Here is a 22268-nt window from a genome sequence, read left to right as displayed (position 1 = left end):
GTGCATTTACAATGTGATGCGTTCCTTCCGCTGGAGGGCAGATTCGACCACACACTGTTCACAATCACAAGCAGGCTCTGTTCTGCAAGGTGCCGGGGGACCTTCCTGCAGCCCACGCGTTTCTAAAATGTCAGTTCCGTAGGTGTTTCCGACAGCCCTCCCCGCGGCTCACAGCACGTAACTTTCCTTAAGGGATGTTGTTTATCTCGTGTTTTGTTTTCTTTTTATAGGGATATGTTTTTATGCATTTATGACAAGGTCTCGTGGCGGTGTCACCTCGCATCCCAAAATACCTACCCCCTCACCCTCAACCCCTCACCCTCACTCACCCTCACCCTCACTCACCCTCAACCCCTCACCCACCCTCAACCCCTCACCCTCAATCCCTCACCCTCACTCACCCTCACTCACCCTCAACCCCTCACCCTCACTCACCCTCACCCACACTCACCCTCACCCACACTCACCCTCACCCTCACTCACCCTCAACCCCTCACTCACCCTCAACCCCTCACTCACCCTCACTCACCCTCAACCCCTCACCTACCCTCACCCTCACTCACCCTCAACCCCTCATCCTCACCCTCACTCACCCTCACCCTCACTCACCCTCAACACCTCACCCTCACTCACCCTCAACACCTCACCCTCACTCACCCTCAACCCCTCACCCTCACTCACCCTCAACCCCTCACCCTCAACCCCTCACTCACCCTCACTCTCACTCATCCTCACTCACCCTCAACCCCTCACCCTCACTCACCCTCACTCACCCTCAACCCCTCACCCTCACTCACCCTCACTCACCCTCAACCCCTCACCCTCACTCACCCTCACCCTCACCTTCACTCACCCTCAACCCCTCACCCTCACTCACCCTCAACGCCTCACCCTCAACCCCTCACCCTCACCCACCTTCACTCACCCTCACCCTCACTCACCCTCACTCACCCTCACTCACCCTCACCCTCACTCACCCTCACCCACCCTCAACCCCTCATCCTCACTCACCCTCAACCCCTCACCCTCACTCACCCTCAACCCCTCACCCTCACTCACCCTCAACCCCTCACCCTCAACCCCTCACCCTCAATCCCTCACCCTCACTCACCCTCACTCACCCTCACTCACCCTCACTCACCCTCACTCACCCTCACTCACCCACACTCACCCACACTCACCCACACTCACCTTCACCCTCACTCACCTTCAACCCCTCACCCTCACTCACCCTCAACCCCTCAACCCCTCACCCTCCCTCACCCTCAACCCCTCACCCTCACTCACCCTCAACCCCTCACCCTCACTCACCCTCAACCCCTCACCCTCAATCCCTCACCCTCACCCACACTCACCCACACTCACCCACACTCACCCCCACTCACACTCACCCTCACCCTCACCCCCACTCACACTCACCCCCACTCACCCTCACCCTCACCCACCCTCACTCACACTCACACTCACCCACCCTCACTCACCCTCACTCACCCTCACCCTCACTCACCCTCACTCACCCTCACTCACCCTCACTCACCCTCACCCTCACTCACCCTCACTCACCCTCAACCTCATGCTAAAGATTTACAAAAAAACCCATTAACAATTCTAAAAGCACTAACTCTAATGCTGCGAGACCTATTGCATTTCTAATGCTTGTTATACATCCTATGTAGCTAAACCCAGTTATGTTCCTCCATGACGCTGCCAGGGCTTCGAAGCGCTGTAGGTACATATGTTGTAGGTATTTATTCGACTATCTTTCCAGAAATCGCTTAGGTCTGGCAAGGGGTAGTGAAAGCTGTGTGTATAAATAAAAAAATACCATGTCACTGCTGTCCAATTGCTATAATCAGAAAAAGCAGCTATTGCATTTAATGATTCTTAATAACGCATTATTTTATCTCAACATTCGCTTTCTCAGTTGCTAAAAATATTGAACTGATAACGTAAATCTCCGATTTTTTCGCACCGCCATGTAAGAAATATTTTTAAAAGTACTAATTTATGGAGCCTATTTTTCGTTTAAGTATGAGCAAATTGGCTAAAGGTAAACAAACAGAAAACATGCAGGCTTGGAGCCCAAAGATCTCGGTGGCCTGCCCTTGCGGTCCCTTCAAACACGAGGGAAAAGAGACAAGGAATCTGGGAATGCGATCCCTCTCAGACAATGGGGCAGAGCGGAGGGAGGCGGCCCGGCCCTGGAAGAGCCTTTAATGGATCAACACTTGTTCTCTCACACACAGCCGCGGAGAGGGGCACGAGAGAGGCGCTCCGCTCACACGCAGGCAGGGACGAAGCCCAAAGAGCTCTTTCTTCATCAAAAATAAGGCAGCAAGGGGAGCCCCTCATACCCCCCTCTGCTTGCGTGGAGCGCCCCGGGAAAGTGGATATTTAATGCCGGTTTGGTGGGAAACAAAAGCAGGAGGCTGGCTTTTTTTGTCTCTTTCTTTTTACAACCAACCCTCGCCGCTGCCTTTTCAAACAGAAAGGATCCTCTGGGCGGCGTGGACACGGAGGGAAGCCCCGCCGGAGCGGTGAGTCTGGGGTTAGGGGCTCTCGGACGCATTTGCTCCGTTTTCGCCGGATTTTGCAGAAATGCCCGTGCGGGTCGTGGGTGTGATGCGGGAGCACGCAGTGTGAATGAATGGGGCGAGGGACCGTGGCGCACACTAGGCAGGGAGGGATTGTTTAATGGAGGAGGATGGTGCAGCGACAGAGCCTGCAGGCAAGCTGGGGTCCTTCAGAAGCCAGCAGGTCGAGCTGGAGGACTCGCTGATTTGAACGTTTTTCTGTGTTTTTTCGCCGGTTTGAAAATCCGCCCCTCGCGCCAGGGCCTCCGAAGCCTGGGGCTTTCCTAGGAATTCAGACCGGCTGAGAGGTGCACCGGGCCGGCCTGGCCTGTCGCATGAGGCCCGGAGAGGACGGAGAAGATCGGAATTAGTTTAGGTTACACAGGTGGGGAGTGACAGCAATGGCGAATCGGTATATGAAAAGCCACTGCTGTTTTCGCGTTTTAAGGTTAGTTTTTTTTGATCGGGCTTGTGTTTTGGATTAATTATATCCACACGGTCTTTTGGTCTCATTGTTTAGGGAGCCTTTTCAGGCGTCTGTGTTTGTATTTGCATAATGAATTGGTTATCTAAAATGCATGTTTATTCAATGAATTTTCTGCATGGGAATGCATCTTAGTTGAAATACCTTCACACTGTATTCATTTTTTAAATACATGCAATTATTAAAGCCCGATAGTTTTAAGGCTTGTTTTTATTTTATTTTTTATAAACTAGCAATATTTTTAGCTTTCATAACGTGTATAAAGGTTGACAAAGCACATCAGATCGCAATCCACTGGTACATTACATTTAATGTCTGTATAATTCCGTCTATACGTTTGTGACAAAGGCAATTATGCCTAGATTATTGTGCAATTAGATCTTTCCTTGTATTGTTCTGTAGGCGTATAAGAACCAATCTCCGAACAGTTTACAAATCTGGACAAATTATGCTTTGATGTCAAATATATTGTGTGTTTTGCCAATACCTGTGTGTAGTAGATTGTTCATAACTATGTTTATTGACAGGCTGGGCGACAAATGCATCAATTCAAACCAATGACATTCTTTGCACGAACAAGGGTTTTAGTTCTGGTAAAAAAATTCAGTGCATGGTGTTGTTTCCCACCCTATTCCAGTGGCGCAGTATTTTTTTTATATTGTTTAGTTAGTAAGACTGAAGCAGTTATCACTGTCATAATGTATCCCTCCCATCCCATCAACAAAGGCACCAAACAAATGCTCGTCTCCTCCATTGCAGCTTTACCGAACACACTGTGCACTTAAAGGCTCTCTCCCAGTCCTGAGTTTCAAACATGGTCTAATACCCACAATGCATTGTTCGTGCCCTGGTCCCCGGTGACGTTTTTGTCTCAGTTCTTAGTGAGTCCCATCTAACCAATAATAGTACGCCGGTGGACATAAGCTCTCGGTTGTAGTACTGGGCCTTGATTGTTGTATGTTCTCAAGAAACTAAAGCAAATATTCAAAAAGCAACATGAATCAACAGCTCACTTTGAGTTTAAATTCTCAAAATCGGACTTTCTCTGGTGTAGCAACAGCAATCTTAGCACTCTCTTGGCTGATCTAAGAACTCTTATCAACTCTTCTGTTCTAAAGGTTCGCCTCTCCTGATTGTTTCTTAACTAGAATACATTACCCATCATGCTTCAGTGTAACTTACTGTCCTGTCTCTAAACATGATTCCTTGATGTGTGCTGCATCGACGTCCTTGTTCACATTCTCACTATAAAAATGTGTTTACATTTAAGTTGGATCCCTTCCCTTGGTGCAGGTGAAGAACTGAACGTAGGTCCGAACATGTAAACTCGTGGGGGATGGGTGTACAATACTCCAAAGAGTGAGTTTGGCGCTGAAAATAACATCAACCAGAGAAAATATGTAGGCACTTATCTATTTGCGTTTAATCCCGTTTTGAGGTCCAGGATATCGTCATGGAGGTCTGGTGAAACTAAGGGGGGGGGGGGGGGGGAACGGAAGGCGAACGTCCAATGCTTTAATTGACACCAAAAACTGCTTGTAACCTGATTATTTGTCATTTTCCCTCTCCTCGTCCTGTTGTGGTGATCATCTGCCCTCACCATTGAACAGAAACGCCAAGGGTACGATGTGAATTAATAAGTTATTACGGTATTCTAACATTTGTGTAGCGCTTCCTACTCTGTGTGACGCTGAAGCGTTGACCCGCAGGCTGCAAGGGGATTACTACCCCTTGTAGAGTGTGTTGCTGTTGGGGTGTTATTTTTAATTGGGCCTAAGAGGGAACTGTTTTCATGTCGTGCGTGAAAACCACCAAGGTTCGGTTATTGTACATTCATACATTATGTGCAAGTACTTGTTATTTATTATTGTTCTTATTGCTCCAAAGGGGTACTGGCCCTGGAAGGATGAAGCACGAGTCTACCTTTCTAGATGTACAACCCGTGGCCATGATAATACAGCTAGTTTTTTTGTTTGTTTTGGTATCGGGCATTCTATTTCAAAGTGATGGATGATAGGTTGAAGAGGCTTTCTGGGTAGGATTCGATCCTGTGATGTTGAGTCTGCACACAGATTTCAGCAATGGGCACTGTGCGTGTTGAGCTAGCTTGCTGCTTCCCAAGTGCTAATGTTGCCCACAGCAGGCGCTTTAACCAGGAGACCTGTCTCCTCCGTGGGAGGCAGGCTTCCTCTTCCTTGCCAGCTAGCAGACAGTCATTACCTTCACTGTGCAGTTCTCATATCTTAAAATGCAAACGCAGAGGCCTTTTGCCTTTTCAAGCAGCTGAAGTGGTAACTCAGACCAGGTATTGAATAAATGGCGCCTCCTTCCTTAAAAAAAAAAAAATACCACTTCTGCAAATGCAATCCATCTGTACTCGATGAGGTGGTCTCTGAGCAAGATCCTGGCCCAGGATCTGTTCTTTTCTCGTGCCAGTTCTCACAGTAGGGGAGGAGGGACTGCAACAATGGACATCCCTCTAATTATTCTCAAAACCTGAACAACGCCTACTTCACTGTGCTTTGCTGGGTGCCTTGTACTTTTGACTGGACTTTCTCTACTGCAGTTGTGTTCTTTGAGTGTTTGTGAGCCGCCCAGCACCGCTGCTCCTCTCTGGTGAGGCCCCTTGCAGACGGCTGCACCCAGACGCCGAACGGGGGTGTATTGCTCGCCCCTCCCCTCCGCAGGCCTCGTTATAATTAATGAAAGCTGCAAGCGCGCTTGAGACTTGAAATGATTCAATTATCTCGACCCCGACGGGTGATTTGAGGACGAAGGCCGCTTTCTGGTTGCTTTGCATAATATCGTTTTACCCGAAGCTCCTCCTTTTAAAATAAGCACGTGCTGAATTTTGTTACTTGCTCCAAAATGCTTTTGTGAGCCCAAAGTCGTCTTGGTAAGGGAAAAGGATGCCCTCGCCTCTTTATATTCCGTTAACTTCTCTGCTATATCTAGGGCCTTCGAAACAGTTTTTTGTAACCCGCTAAAAAAATAGCTTGTGCTGCCAGTTCCAATAAAGTTTTCACCAGCCCCGAGAAGGTAGCAAAGTTACTCCTCTCTGGAATAGTAGGGGTGGACAATCACAAGTCTAGAAGCGAAGTGAAAGAAGTAACTAACTTTCAGCAGCACTGGTTCTCTTAGTTGAGGTGGCATCCGCATCGTTTTGCTCTGCGGGTGCAAGTTTAGGGCTCCAATATTAATGTGAAGCTTTTTCATTAAATAGTTGGTTTACTAACCACATATTGGTGCATGTGCAATAGTGAGTGCCTTAAAACCGATTCTCAACTCTACTGGTAACCAACCGGTGAAGTCTGTGAAGGGCTATTGACACACTATTATCTAGATGTTTTAATTACTATTTTTGCCCCATTATCAAGAGCTCCTGCGGGTTAAATGTATTTGTTTCAGTCATAATTGACTTTCAGCTATGGTTATTTTGGCAGTGGTAGAACAGTGGACCTGAAGTGCCCTCTTCATATTGAATGTACGTGTTGATGCTTTATTTATTTTTATGCGTTTGCCAGCAGAATCTCCTTGTTTCTCTTAACTACCCCCTCGTCTCATGTCCGCTTAGGTGCCACTGCGATTGGCATCCTCCTTAGCAGTCCCCACTGAAATGCCAATGATGTCTTGGGCAGTCTTGGGGCACCGATGCCTGCATTCATGCTTTTGTGTGCAAGGTCCCTTGCTCACTTTGCCACTGGATTCAAGCTAGCCTTGTTTCTGGTCCAGGGAAGACCCGGCCTGGCAGTTCGGGATGGACTGGCCCCCTGAGGAACAGGGTCAAGACTGATTTGCATGTGGCTGGGTCTGAACTGGGGTGGCAAAGTGAGCTAAAGAACAATGTTGGATTCAACCCAGATCTGTGACTGAAGGCGGGTGTCTGAAAAGTTTCAACTCTCCGTCCATCATCTCGTTGTGTTTGCTTTGTTCGCCCTAAATTGGCAGGATATGCTCAGACGTTGGTCCCTTGCTCACTTTGCCCCTGTATTCAAGCTAGCACCCCAAATTCTCGTGACTCAGCAATATGTTAAAATAGTCCCCTACTTTCCCTACACACACTCTAAAAACCGGTCCCAGGATGCTTGTTTCCGGTCCAGGGAAGACCTGGCTTTGCAGTGCGGGCTGGACTGTTCCCACGAGGAACAGGGTCAAGACTAATTTGCATATGGCTGGGTCTGAACTGAGGTGGCGAAGTGAGCTAAAGAACGATGATGGATTCAACCCAGATCTGTGACTGGGGGTGAGTGTCTGAAATGTTTCAGCGCTCCGCCCATTATCTCTTTGTGTTTGGTGTGCACGTTTAAACCCCAAGTGCCTAGAGGCCATTCATTTTGTGCTGTCTGAAAATTCTTCTCTTTGGGTTGCAACCCTTCATCACATTACACCTGGAAGCGCCCTTCTTATGTATTTTTCCTTTCCATTAAAGGGTTTTAATGTCCCTGTCCGGCGCCACAGGTTCACAATCATTGAACTGTCCATATCGATCTTCGTAATAGAGGCTGAAGTCAAATTTGTATTGGATTTTGATTTACTTTTGTGCAAGTAAAACATTTAATGCTATGAAGGTCACATGAATAACGGCTAGCTCAAACAGGTCTTTACTGCCTGTTGTAGATGTAGTGAGTAAGAGAGCATGGCTTGTACATGTGCGCTAGATTAAAAAAAAAAAATGTTTTAACCAACGGGAGACATTATATTGTGTGACACAGTGACCTTGAGATTTATTTTTTTGGGGTTGGGGGGAACAAATGCTTAAACTTATGTTTTCGGCTAAACATGACTTCTTCCATTGGGGTTTGCTACTAGGACAGAGAATACATGATATGTCAAACCTGCCTCACTGAGGGACAAGATGGTCCTGCAGTTTAGAAGGCATTAACTCTTCCCTAAAAAGAGGCCCTTTAATTGTGCGTTTGGTGATGGAAGCAGAGCAAGCCAAAAAGGCAGTTCCATCCCCTCCATGAAAGTGAGCCCCACTCCCATGTCTAAAGTTAAAATTGAATGGTTGCAAAGAAGTGGCTGGACCTCCTGGCTCAGTGAGGAGGAGAATAGTCGCACCTTGGAAGCAGATCACCTGGTGAGCCTTGAGTACAATCTATAACTTTTTCAACTTGACCCTTTATTCTGCTGGTAGTCAATGGAGTGGTTTAAGGATGGGCATAACATGGTGTTTTTACCACAATAAAGATATTGATGGACTTTTTACACATTGTATATTTTTGGATCATGATTTTCGGTGGTCTGGGTGGAATCTCTAGGTAGCATCCAGACGCTTGGTAACCAGTGATCAAGTTGGGCATGCATGTTCTTCATTTGTGAGGAAAGGACGGATCTTTCTGAGCATTTGTATGGGGTATTCATGCTTTTAGATCGCTTATAGACCACATGGACATGCTCATCAAGTAAGATATCCATTCAAACAGGAAGCCTGTCTTTTTTGCTTTTTGAATTATAAAGAGGGAAGATTTCGTGACTGGATTTATGTGACCGGAATGGTAGTGCTTGTGGTACCAACTGTTATCAGGGCTTAAGTTCTGGCAACAATCCCCACTAGGTCGCGCTTTGGCTTCATCCACATATAAATCTGGTTCAGTGGAGGTTGGACAGCTATACATTCCAGCCGGATGTGTGCTCAGGATATGTAGAAGCTGAATATTGCTGGTAATGTACCGAATCCCAGGGTAGTAGAGACGGTTCATTTGCGCTGTGACTGCTTTGACCCTCTTATGTTTTGGATGAAAGAATTACTCGCATATCTTACAGCTTTGCCAGTTAGGAACCTCATTCTAATCCCCACTCTAATGCACTCCTCCACGGTTCAGTAATTTTAACTAAACTAGGCATGCTGAGCCTAATGCTGATGATGTATGCTTATTGAGGCCAAAGCTGTTCCTGTTGTGGGGTAAGGCGTATGGTGCTTCCTTTCAGACACTGGGTATCTTGTGGGATCCAAAAATGGATGTTTCATTGTGGAACCCTTCAACCCAGCTATAAACGTATGGTGCGGAACTTCCCTGACCCTTTCATTTTGGCTTTATGTTATGAATGTCTCTGAGAACTCACCCTATGTCCTTCTCTGTTGATCATGTTCTTACTTAGAACCATGGCCTGTGAAGTCAAAGCTGAAGTGACAACATTTTCACATTCTTTTTAAGATCTTAGTTAGAGAAACTGGAAAATTATTAGTGAAACTTCAACTTCTAATTGTTTCTAGAACTTTTTCGAACAGGGAGTGCAAAGGATCAGTCTTAGGTATGGAAGTATGGAGGTAGCCACTGTGGAGAGGCATGGGATGGAGGAGGATGGGGTTCCTCAGTGTGTTTGTGCCCCTGAAGTTGTCTTTCTCTTGAATTTCTTACGCTCAGTTCCTAAGTGATCCTTCTAATGTAGACCCCTGTGGACTAGTGATAATTCATTTGATAAAATCATATCACAAATGTCCTCTGCCTTAGTTAATCATATGACAAATTTTATCAGCACCTCATACTTGAATTTTAAATGAACGCACACTGGACAAGTTCAGTTTTCGGACACTTCCTGAAAAGGCTGTAGTTTAGTGCCATTCTGAAACTTGGGTTCACAGGATGTTCTAAAGTCTCTGGCTCTAGACTCCATGAGATTTGCCTCCATGTTTATTCCATCTGAAGAGTTGTTGAGGGATGAGGTTTGATGGTGTTGACTGCAGGTTTCTTTGGGCGCATAGTATGCCCAGTGACTACAGGTATCGAAGGCTAATGTCTCAATCAACCGTATTCATGCATGGCACAGAACCGTTTAAAGTTTATGGTTGGATCTGCCTGGACAAAACAAAAAGGGGTTGCTGTACCGTTCCTAAAGAGAGCAGTGATAGGAAAGTTCTTGCTGGCGTGACCAAGGGGAAGGGAAAGGAGAGGGATATTATTGATACCCTGGGGCATCCATTGTGTTGGATATATTTGCCTCACACACCCCGAGGAGTGTCATGCTTCATCATCGGCGGTTGCTCCTCGTCGGGGAGGCGGTGCAACCCCCGACGGGCACACCTCAGAGAGGGGCTCTTTGGCGGAGATCTTTTTTCCAACTGCCTGTAGGTGAAGTGGGGGTATGTGGGCAGGGAGGTGTGTACCTATGGTAAGGTGGTTAAAATGTAATTAGGGGTACCGGAATGGACTTTATTCTGGGGGTCCCCTAGCTACAGTTAAAAAGTGGAGCTAGTTCCCTAGGTGTCAACCTATTATGTTGTGTTAACCTAGAAGATCCTAGTGGTGCATGTGGTCAACATGTTTCTCGCTATTGGTACATTTACCGCGATTCTTCAGGACCAAAGTGAGGACAACAACATGCTCGTGTCATATGTGTTGTAATTTTACCTTAGTGGATCCTCCTATGACTATGTCTAGAGGAAGGATAAGGAAACAATAGTTAAACATAAATCGCCAGTCACAATATTGCCAGGAAGAACATATACTGACATGTTGGTGGTGTTCAAAGTGAATATACGCATCCACCGCATGCCAAGTGTACTGAGCGTGCAGTGTAGAACTGTGGAGCACACGCAGTAACAAAACTGTGACTCATACTGTGGATAGTGGTAGTGCAGGTTTAAAAACAAGAGTGTAAATAAACAAGATTAAAAATGCAGCAGTATAAAGCTCAAAACCTGCCTGTAGTATATCAGGTATTGGGCAGGGTATTAAATATAGACACCACTATGTAGTATACCAGGCATAACAGCACACTTCCATTGTGATATACAAAACCATTAGAATGAGCAAAATTGCACACTTCCATTGTGATATTCAAAACCATTAGAATGAGCAAAATTGGATTACCCTACTCACCTAATGATCAAATCCTAGGGGCCACATGAGTGTTCGGCAGGGCTGAACTACAGCGCTGAGCCCAGGGTGTGGCTGGAGTGAGGGTAAGTAAGAATGCGGTAAAACAGCTGAGTAGAATGCAAGGTTAAATGCATCCCTGCAAAACAAGGCTCAAAATCTGTTGTAGCGCTAGAAGTTCGCCCTCCTCGCCATGCGCTAGACGCACTCACCTGCAGGCTGCTGTGTCCGGGTATAGTGACCTACCCCTCCCCGCCGAGCTCGAGTAGATGTGTGAGCTCGGCGGTGGGGATTATTTCAATAGCACCGGCGGAACAGCGTGACGCGCTGCGTGACCGCCCACTGCCCCAGGTCACGTGTGTGGCCCCGCGAGCGTGGCGGCCATCTTGTAATGGTGTGCTATCAGCGGGGAAGCATAATGCCCTGTACAAACCCCCTGAATGGACTGTATGGACTGTAAATACACCCCTAATACTTTGTTTATATGGAAAACGGTACCGTTTAGAAGGCATACGGGTCCGTTGAATCCAGAACAACTCGTTGTATAGGTTCGGTTCACGAGTCATGGAAACCGAAGTTATAAGCCTATCAATAGATGGCGGCCATGATGGAGAGGTTGAAAGGGAGTAAGTTGTTATTGCTGTGGAAAAACCAATGTGCGGTGATCTGGGTTCACCAGTAGTGAAAGCCAATGTGCAAGCCTAATGGTGGATGGCGGCCATGATGGAGCAGGCACCTTGGGGTTGCCAGTGTGGTAGGAAGTGGGTTATTATTGATATGCAGATGTTGTTGTGAGGTGTTCACGCCCACTGGTAATCCTGGTGTGTGGGGCTAGCCTCATCATGCCTCTACGTACCGGTAATGGCTTCAGGTCTCTGGAATTTGAAGGATTTGGTAACCATGTGTCGTGGTTCATGAGTATCCTGGGGTCAGTGGTGGTGCTAACAGGGTAGGGAATAGCCCGGAGTCGGTATATGGTATATACACAAATTTCATGGCATGAGAATGTGTCAGCACACTACTACTCATGGGTGGACAATATGAATGTGGGGGTTCAAAGTGAATGCCAGGGAATGTCTTCGTTAAGACCATGTTGGTCAGATGACAACCGATGCACCCATCTCTGTTCTTTATTGAAAAGTACTTTTGTGGGGCAGTTGGGACTAGACTCTAGAACTATCCATTTCATTGAGTTCTCATCATGGTTTGCTTCCACATAATGTTTGCACATTTTGGTGTGGGTCTTTCTGCAGCGGAAATTGCTGCGATGTTCTATGATTCGTGTCTTAATAGGGCGTGTTGTCATCCCTATGTACTGCAGGTTACATGGGCACATAAGTAGGTATATGCAATGGGATGTGTTGCAATTTGTGTGTTGCCTCATTTCCCATTTAAAGGTGTCTGAGAGTTGTATAGTTTTCAGAGTCAGGGTGTATCGACAGACACCACACATTCCACAGGGGTAGTGGCCCGTCACTGGGGGTAAATTCCACAGAGTCCTCTGGCTTTCTTTTTTTGTTTGTTTAGGCCTAGTGCTGATCAAGATATCTTTCAGGTTTTGTGATCTTTTAAAAGCAAATCTAGGTTCCTCTAGGGACATGTCACCTGTGTTAAGTATACCCCAATGATGCTTAATCGTGTTCCTGATCTTATTGGACAGGGGGGTAAAGGTGGTCACGCATGTGATAGGTTGGTTCTCAATAGGGGTCTTCTCCTGCCTTTCCAGTAGGGCTTCCCTATTGTTGTTTCTGGCACGTTTTCGTGCCTTTCGTACATCACTCTTGGGGTAACCCCTATCAAGAAGGTTCCTAGAGAGCAAAGCAGATTCTTTCTTGTAATCAGCCACCGCACTGCAATTCCGCCTGATTCGTAAGAATTGGCCAAATGGCAGATTGGTACGTAGGGCCTTTGGATGGTGACTTGTGTAATGCAGGAGGCTGTTACGATCTGTAGGTTTACGATACATTGTTGTTTTTATGGAACCTGCTTCCAGTTTGATCGTTAGGTCAAGGAAAGCGATTTCATGGGGTGATGCTGTCATGGTGAAATGTAGGTGAGGGTTGAGACTGTTGACCCAAACCAAGAACCCTTCATAAGTGGTTGGTGGACCGCTCCATAGTATAAGAATATCATCTATGAAGCGTTTCCACATTCTGATGTTATTCCGGAAGGGGTTGGACTCATGGTGTATGTGAGTCTCTTCAAATTTGGCCATGTATAAACAGGCCACCGAGGGGGCGAAGGTACTGCCCATAGAGGTCCCCTGGGTTTGATGGTAGAATTTGCCTCTGTATTCAAAATAATTTTCAGTCAGGGCTAATGTGGCGCACTCCATGATGAAAGTCTGGGGAGTGTTGGAGCTCCACAATTCTTGTCCCAGTCTTTCCTCAATTACCTCGAGGGTTGCCCTCTGGGGGATGTTCGTATAGAGTGCTTCGACATCCAGGGTGATTAGAAGGTCAATCTCTCCTGTATCCTGGACTGTGTCCAATATTCTGAGGACATCTGTCGTGTCCTGAATGTAGGAGGGGATGCTTTTAACCAGGGGTTGCAGGAAATGGTCGCAAAACTGAGACAGGGGCTCTAGCACAGAGTCAATCCCAGAAACAATTGGCCTCCCTGGCACTGGTCTGGTGGCTTTATGGATCTTGGGTAGAATATAGAAATAAGGTACCCTGGGGTCCTTTTTCATGAGAAATTCTGCCTCCTTCTTACTGATCCATTGATCACATTCAGCACCGGATACCAGGCTTGTGATCCTGGTCTGAAGACGCGTGGTGGGGTCATCAGTGATCGGAGTATAGTATCTCTGGTCACTCAGCTGTCTTGTGCATTCCAATTCGTAGTCTACAGTGTTCATGAGCACTGTGGCTCCCCCTTTGTCGGCCTGTTTAATTGTGATTGAAGAGTCATCAGCCAATGACTTCAGTATTGCTAACTCATTCTTGGAGATGTTGCAATGTGGGGCCAGACGTTCAAGTTTGTTAATGTCTTTCAATACTGCCTGCTCAAACGTCAGTACTTCGTTAGGTACCATACCGTTATGAGGTGTAAAGGTGGAGGGATTATGGAGTCCGGAATCTTCTACGGGTTCACAGGGTTTACCCTCAAAGAATGCCTTCAACCTTATTTTCCTAAAAAAGGCTTTGAGTTCTCTTGTTTGCTGGAACTGGTCGATCCTCGGAGTTGGGACAAAGCCCAAGCCCTTTTGTAGGACTTCTTCCTCTCGTGGGGTAAGTTGGCGATCTGATAGGTTGACTACCAAACTCACTGTTGTCCTGACCGGCTCGTGCTCCTCGTGTCCATCCCTTGGGGGCGTGTGTCCTCCCATTGAACCCTTTTCTCTGCTGTGTTGCCTCTTTTTCGCCCTCGCCCTCTGCCCCAACCTCTGCCTAAAAAAGGAGGGTGTGATGGGTTCTGGGGCGGATAGAATGCAGGGTACTGTGGGCCGAAGGGTGGTTGAAACGGAGGGAATTGTGGGTATTGCCAAAGTGGGGGGCATGTAGGTTGCCCCTGATTCTGGTAGTTGGGGAAGTAGTGCTGTCCCCTTCCCCTCCCTCTTTTCGCCCTGGGAGGCATCTCAGCGGGGTTGTTGTCCCCGCTGCTATCTGAGCCGCTATTTGAGCCCCTTCTTGAAGAAGACGTGCTGGAATCTGAATTATAGCTAGTGCCAGGGGGAACATAGTCATCCCTTAAGTAAGGGTAGACTTTTTCTTTAGAGAATTTTTTAATGTCCTTTTGTAATTTGGTTAACTTTTGGTTCATAAGATATTCCTTATGTTCTGCCATCTCTTTGTTTATCTCGGCAAGTTTTGTTTTAAAACCCGGATTTTGCACCGCGGTCTTCAAGGCAGCTTCTGCTGCTTGTATTTTAACCAGCAGGGCATCGGCCAGTCGTTTTGCCGTGTTGACTATAAGGATGAGAAGGTCGTGGGTGCATTTCCACGAGACCTGTGACCATTCCACCTTAAATTGTCCGTCCTCCCAGAATATTCTCGGGAAATTTTTGACTATCAATCCATTTGGTGCGATCTTAGCTTTAAAATATTGTGCCATCATGGCTCCATGGATAGTTACCCTGATCCATTCCCGTTTGAGGTCTGACAGGGATTGCCATTCTGGGGTGCTGTTACTCGTTCCTGGTTCAATATCGATGCCAAAAAGAGAGGGTGTCCTCATTATGGCTGCTGCATCCTCCTCACCGAAACTCAGTCCCTGCCCCTCCATGATGGTGGGGTCTGATAGGAGTGGTCCCGGTGTGGTGGGATCCTTCACGGAAGGTAGGGAAAGGAGAGGGAGGAAATAAGGGTGGTTCAAATAGAAAACAGCCCTTAAGAAAGATAAGAAACAGGTCCAAAACTGGATTCGGTGTTGGACCGGGTATAAGCCACCGCGGAGGTGTAGGCTCAAGTTTACTGGGGGATTGGACAAGACTCACCCACCAAAAGATAGCTCCCACGGTTTGCACCGTGCACGAGTAGATTTCAAAAAGGGAGGGAGACAAAGGGACACTATTTCCCACTCAAGGCGGTGGAAGGTCCAGTAACAGCTTAGTGTCCGTACGAAGTACTAGAGAGACAAAACAAAAAGGGGTTGCTGTACCGTTCCTAAAGAGAGCAGTGATAGGAAAGTTCTTGCTGGCGTGACCAAGGGGAAGGGAAAGGAGAGGGATATTATTGATACCCTGGGGCATCCATTGTGTTGGATATATTTGCCTCACACACCCCGAGGAGTGTCATGCTTCATCATCGGCGGTTGCTCCTCGTCGGGGAGGCGGTGCAACCCCCGACGGGCACACCTCAGAGAGGGGCTCTTTGGCGGAGATCTTTTTTCCAACTGCCTGTAGGTGAAGTGGGGGTATGTGGGCAGGGAGGTGTGTACCTATGGTAAGGTGGTTAAAATGTAATTAGGGGTACCGGAATGGACTTTATTCTGGGGGTCCCCTAGCTACAGTTAAAAAGTGGAGCTAGTTCCCTAGGTGTCAACCTATTATGTTGTGTTAACCTAGAAGATCCTAGTGGTGCATGTGGTCAACATGTTTCTCGCTATTGGTACATTTACCGCGATTCTTCAGGACCAAAGTGAGGACAACAACATGCTCGTGTCATATGTGTTGTAATTTTACCTTAGTGGATCCTCCTATGACTATGTCTAGAGGAAGGATAAGGAAACAATAGTTAAACATAAATCGCCAGTCACAATATTGCCAGGAAGAACATATACTGACATGTTGGTGGTGTTCAAAGTGAATATACGCATCCACCGCATGCCAAGTGTACTGAGCGTGCAGTGTAGAACTGTGGAGCACACGCAGTAACAAAACTGTGACTCATACTGTGGATAGTGGTAGTGCAGGTTTAAAAACAAGAGTGTAAATAAACAAGATTAAAAATGCAGCAGTATAAAGCTCAAAACCTGCCTGTAGTATATCAGGTATTGGGCAGGGTATTAAATATAGACACCACTATGTAGTATACCAGGCATAACAGCACACTTCCATTGTGATATACAAAACCATTAGAATGAGCAAAATTGCACACTTCCATTGTGATATTCAAAACCATTAGAATGAGCAAAATTGGATTACCCTACTCACCTAATGATCAAATCCTAGGGGCCACATGAGTGTTCGGCAGGGCTGAACTACAGCGCTGAGCCCAGGGTGTGGCTGGAGTGAGGGTAAGTAAGAATGCGGTAAAACAGCTGAGTAGAATGCAAGGTTAAATGCATCCCTGCAAAACAAGGCTCAAAATCTGTTGTAGCGCTAGAAGTTCGCCCTCCTCGCCATGCGCTAGACGCACTCACCTGCAGGCTGCTGTGTCCGGGTATAGTGACCTACCCCTCCCCGCCGAGCTCGAGTAGATGTGTGAGCTCGGCGGCGGGGATTATTTCAATAGCACCGGCGGAACAGCGTGACGCGCTGCGTGACCGCCCACTGCCCCAGGTCACGTGTGTGGCCCCGCGAGCGTGGCGGCCATCTTGTAATGGTGTGCTATCAGCGGGGAAGCATAATGCCCTGTACAAACCCCCTGAATGGACTGTATGGACTGTAAATACACCCCTAATACTTTGTTTATATGGAAAACGGTACCGTTTAGAAGGCATACGGGTCCGTTGAATCCAGAACAACTCGTTGTATAGGTTCGGTACACGAGTCATGGAAACCGAAGTTATAAGCCTATCAATAGATGGCGGCCATGATGGAGATGTTGAAAGGGAGTAAGTTGTTATTGCTGTGGAAAAACCAATGTGCGGTGATCTGGGTTCACCAGTAGTGAAAGCCAATGTGCAAGCCTAATGGTGGATGGCGGCCATGATGGAGCAGGCACCTTGGGGTTGCCAGTGTGGTAGGAAGTGGGTTATTATTGATATGCAGATGTTGTTGTGAGGTGTTCACGCCCACTGGTAATCCTGGTGTGTGGGGCTAGCCTCACCATGCCTCTACGTACCGGTAATGGCTTCAGGTCTCTGGTTTCCATGACTCGTGTACCGAACCTATACAACGAGCTGTTCTGGATTCAACGGACCCGTATGCCTTCTAAACGGTACCGTTTTCCATATAAACAAAGTATTAGGGGTGTATTTACAGTCCATACAGTCCATTCAGGGGGTTTGTACAGGGCATTATGCTTCCACGCTGATAGCACACCATTACAAGATGGCCGCCACGCTCGCGGGGCCACACACGTGACCTGGGGCAGTGGGCGGTCACGCAGCGCGTCACGCTGTTCCGCCGGTGCTATTGAAATAATCCCCGCCGCCGAGCTCACACATCTACTCGAGCTCGGCGGGGAGGGGTAGGTCACTATACCCAGACACAGCAGCCTGCAGGTGAGTGCGTCTAGCGCATGGCGAGGAGGGCGAACTTCTAGCGCTACAACAGATTTTGAGCCTTGTTTTGCAGGGATGCATTTAACCTTGCATTCTACTCAGCTGTTTTACCGCATTCTTACTTACCCTCACTCCAGCCACACCCTGGGCTCAGCGCTGTAGTTCAGCCCTGCCGAACACTCATGTGGCCCCTAGGATTTGATCATTAGGTGAGTAGGGTAATCCAATTTTGCTCATTCTAATGGTTTTGAATATCACAATGGAAGTGTGCAATTTTGCTCATTCTAATGGTTTTGTATATCACAATGGAAGTGTGCTGTTATGCCTGGTATACTACATAGTGGTGTCTATATTTAATACCCTGCCCAATACCTGATATACTACAGGCAGGTTTTGAGCTTTATACTGCTGCATTTTTAATCTTGTTTATTTACACTCTTGTTTTTAAACCTGCACTACCACTATCCACAGTATGAGTCAGTTTTGTTACTGCGTGTGCTCCACAGTTCTACACTGCACGCTCAGTACACTTGGCATGCGGTGGATGCGTATATTCACTTTGAACACCACCAACATGTCAGTATATGTTCTTCCTGGCAATATTGTGACTGGCGATTTATGTTTAACTACTGTTTCCTTATCCTTCCTCTAGACATAGTCATAGGAGGATCCACTAAGGTAAAATTACAACACATATGACACGAGCATGTTGTTGTCCTCACTTTGGTCCTGAAGAATCGCGGTAAATGTACCAATAGCGAGAAACATGTTGACCACATGCACCACTAGGATCTTCTAGGTTAACACAACATAATAGGTTGACACCTAGGGAACTAGCTCCACTTTTTAACTGTAGCTAGGGGACCCCCAGAATAAAGTCCATTCCGGTACCCCTAATTACATTTTAACCACCTTACCATAGGTACACACCTCCCTGCCCACATACCCCCACTTCACCTACAGGCAGTTGGAAAAAAGATCTCCGCCAAAGAGCCCCTCTCTGAGGTGTGCCCGTCGGGGGTTGCACCGCCTCCCCGACGAGGAGCAACCGCCGATGATGAAGCATGACACTCCTCGGGGTGTGTGAGGCAAATATATCCAACACAATGGATGCCCCAGGGTATCAATAATATCCCTCTCCTTTCCCTTCCCCTTGGTCACGCCAGCAAGAACTTTCCTATCACTGCTCTCTTTAGGAACGGTACAGCAACCCCTTTTTGTTTTGTCTCTCTAGTACTTCGTACGGACACTAAGCTGTTACTGGACCTTCCACCGCCTTGAGTGGGAAATAGTGTCCCTTTGTCTCCCTCCCTTTTTGAAATCTATCTGCCTGGAGCCAGAAAAATATTTTCAGGGCTGGCTTTCTTTGTTTCCTGGACAGCAGGTTCATGGACATTCTTGGAGCTTGTGACTGGATCCGTTGGAGACTTTCAATGAGTTTGTTAGAGACCCAGCGGACATGATGTAAGTGGGCCACCTCAAGAGCTCTAACCTGCTTCCCCCTGTTCGCCATTACATAGCGATTCACCTGTGTGCACCAGAAAGTGGGTGCTTCTTTACCTCAAAGCTGAAATGCTGCGTAAACCTGGCCTTTTTATTGTTGATGGTCTGCATGAGCCCAAGCACCCTCCAATAAACCTCTCTTCTGTTATTAGGCTTCTCTGGGCCACCTCACAGTAGAGGAGGGGCTAGCTAGCTAGTCAAATTTGTACTACCAATAACAAATGCCTCTGTATGTTGGCTTGTTTCCTCCAGTTTACGTACATTTACTAATATTGGATCAATGTCAAAATGAAGATTTCAAACGCCTTCCCCCATCTTCCTAATATATACACATGCCCCTGTGGACCAGAATAATGAGGACATTCTACCCGCTCCTGTGTAGGGATCAGCTAATTGAAATTCCACAGAGTTGAATGAATCTCGTTCACCAGGATGATTATTTTTTTCTTCCAGACTTTTTGTGTTTGGACGTGTGTGTGTGTGTGTGTGTGTGTATGTATGTATATATATGTGTGTGTGTGTATATATGTATATATATATATGTGTGTGTGTGTATATACGTTAAATGCTAAGTTAAAATTATTTCTTAAGCACGCTTACACCAAGCGGTTTCATGGCGCTGTGTATATGTATGTATGTATGTATGTATATATATATATGTATATATATATATATATATATATATATATATATATATATATATATATATATATATATATATATATATATATATGTTTTCTCCAGGACATAAAAGTGCCTCAACAAATGCCTTGCTGTGTGAGAACTGATAGCAATTAAGTACTATTATTTTGTCTGTTTATGTAGTATTTTGAGCTTTGTTCTTTAAGAATTGCATCCCAATATCTACCCGCTTCTGTCCTTATACCTCTGTACCCCATACAGATTCAAAATATCTGCTTGTTTGATTGGTCTATAAATGTTTTATTCAATTGATGACAATCTCGATCTACTATTGTGTATGTTGAGGCAATCCATTATTTTCATTCTTTTCACAGCCTACTTTACTGTTGTTGCATGTGAGTAGGCACTTACACTATTCTGTGATATAAAAGAAGAGTAAACTCTTTGCATCGAATTTTTTTTTGTTAACAGGATATTCCTTTTCTTTTTGGTGAAATCTATCTTTTTGTTTGAATTGATGTAGCATGTGCTACCAAAGTGGTGTTAAAACAATTGCATAAGGCGGAACAGATACAGTTTTGTAGTACTTAATAATGCATTATGACATTCCAAGGCATTACATAGTATGAGCTACTATATTCTCTGATTGTCTATTCTAAGCTCCCTCCAAGAGTATTCTAAGCTCCCTCCAAGAGTAGGGTTAGCAGGGAGTTTTACCTCTCCTAAGAACACTATTGTGCCCTTTATCCTATTAGTGGTAACATACTGTCTTCCTACAGAGTCTATTCCAATGAATCATAAGCATGTGGTAACATCACATATGTTAAAAAGACATCTATGTACTTGGAGCATGATCACTTCTGTCGATCTCTTTTATGCTCCTTAGCCCGATTTACTAATTACGTGCTCTATTCTTAGATTCCCTTTATTAGGCAGATCACAGTCCACCAGGGCTGCTACCTTTCTCTGCTCCATATTTCTCCATTTCAGTAACCTCATACCAGGGATCTCAGCCATGGTTGTTTCTACCAACCTCATAAAAGAGATCCTCCCAACTATTTATTCTGAGGCCCGCTAGTGCTGCTGGTCCACCTATTGTGTTTTGTCTACGTTTTTATGTCGCAGTCTCCCAGACCGCACAGCTGTCTTGTTTGCTAACCTCATCTTGGGAACATTCAGAAAGTTTCCCAAGGAATTAGTTCTGCCCATTGCTTACCATTGGCGTTGTAGTTTGTAACTCATGTTTGCTTGTTTTCTTTTTGCTGGCTCTATTTGTTTTAGGCTGTCCAGTTTGGTTTTCTCCCTTCCCTTGCCTAAACCCTATTTACTATATTCTTCCACTTGTACTGGATTTCTGTAAACAAGCCTTTAAATCTTGTTCTTATCCTGTCATATTTTCTGTGCAGTCAAAGATTGAGGTAAAATGTCTGGCTCTGTCTTCCAGGGAGCTTGGTGTTTACTTTTCTTTCTCTGACTTCAGTGTGAGGGGATTTATGTGGCAATCCTGCTGGGCACTGAGGTGGCTTTGGGGAAGTTCACAACACAATCTAAGTGTCTGTAATGAACTGTGAAGATATTTCGGAAAATATCAGAATTATAAAAGTGCAAATGCACCACATTTTTGTAATTTTGAAGTGTGGTAAGAAATAAAAAAATAATATTTTAATACAACCAAAACCAATCGATACACTATGTGATGACAATTCCACACATTATAGTTTATGTGCTGTATACGTTTATCAGTAAAACTGTCTATGCAAATGTAATGGTCATTTCAATTGCAGATGTGTTGTCTGTAATGGCAGTGTGCACTGCACTCTACTCTGCACCACTCCACTCTAATCCACTTCACTCTATGCCTCTCTACTCTACACCACTTTATGCCAATGCACTCTACCCCACACCAATCAATTATGCCCCACTGCACTCTCTGCTACTCCACTCTATGCCACTCTACTCTGCAACACTGCACTGTATGCCACAGCACTTTACGTTAATGCACTCTACTGTGTACCACTCCACTCTAGGCCAGTGCCCCCCATCAATCCACTCTGCGCCACTCTAAGCCACTGTACTCTACCTTGTACTACTCCACTCTACTCTAAAACAATCTACGCCACTGCACTCCATGCCATTGCACTTCACTTTACATCACTGCACTCTATGTCAAAGCACTTTACACCACTTTACTCAAAACCAATGCGCTCTACACCAATCTACTGTGCACAACTGCACTTTACACCACTGCACTGTACCCCATTGTAATCAGTCACTGCACTCTACTCCACAGTATTCTACTCTATGCCGCTGCACTCTACTCTGCACTACTCAACGCTATTGCAATGCATGCCAATGCAGATTATGCCACTCTACTTACACCACTGCTCTTTACGACAGTCTGCTCAGCAAAACTGC

General features: G+C 46.1%; 1 protein-coding gene across 1 annotated transcript in view; it reads left to right on the top strand.

Annotated features, from left to right (window-relative positions):
• Positions 1-2238: 2238 nt before the first annotated feature.
• Positions 2239-22268, top strand: part of VANGL2 (VANGL planar cell polarity protein 2) — a 282060-nt gene continuing 262030 nt past the window's right edge. Inside the window, exon 1 of the mRNA XM_086945339.1 lies at positions 2239-2537. The gene's annotated coding sequence lies outside the window, so the exon portion shown is untranslated. The remainder of the gene's footprint in view (positions 2538-22268) is intronic.

Source organism: Lissotriton vulgaris, chromosome 12 (assembly GCF_964263255.1).
Source record: "Lissotriton vulgaris chromosome 12, aLisVul1.2, whole genome shotgun sequence".
Classification (NCBI taxonomy): domain Eukaryota; kingdom Metazoa; phylum Chordata; class Amphibia; order Caudata; family Salamandridae; genus Lissotriton; species Lissotriton vulgaris.
This window is presented reverse-complemented; position numbering and strand designations above follow the sequence as displayed.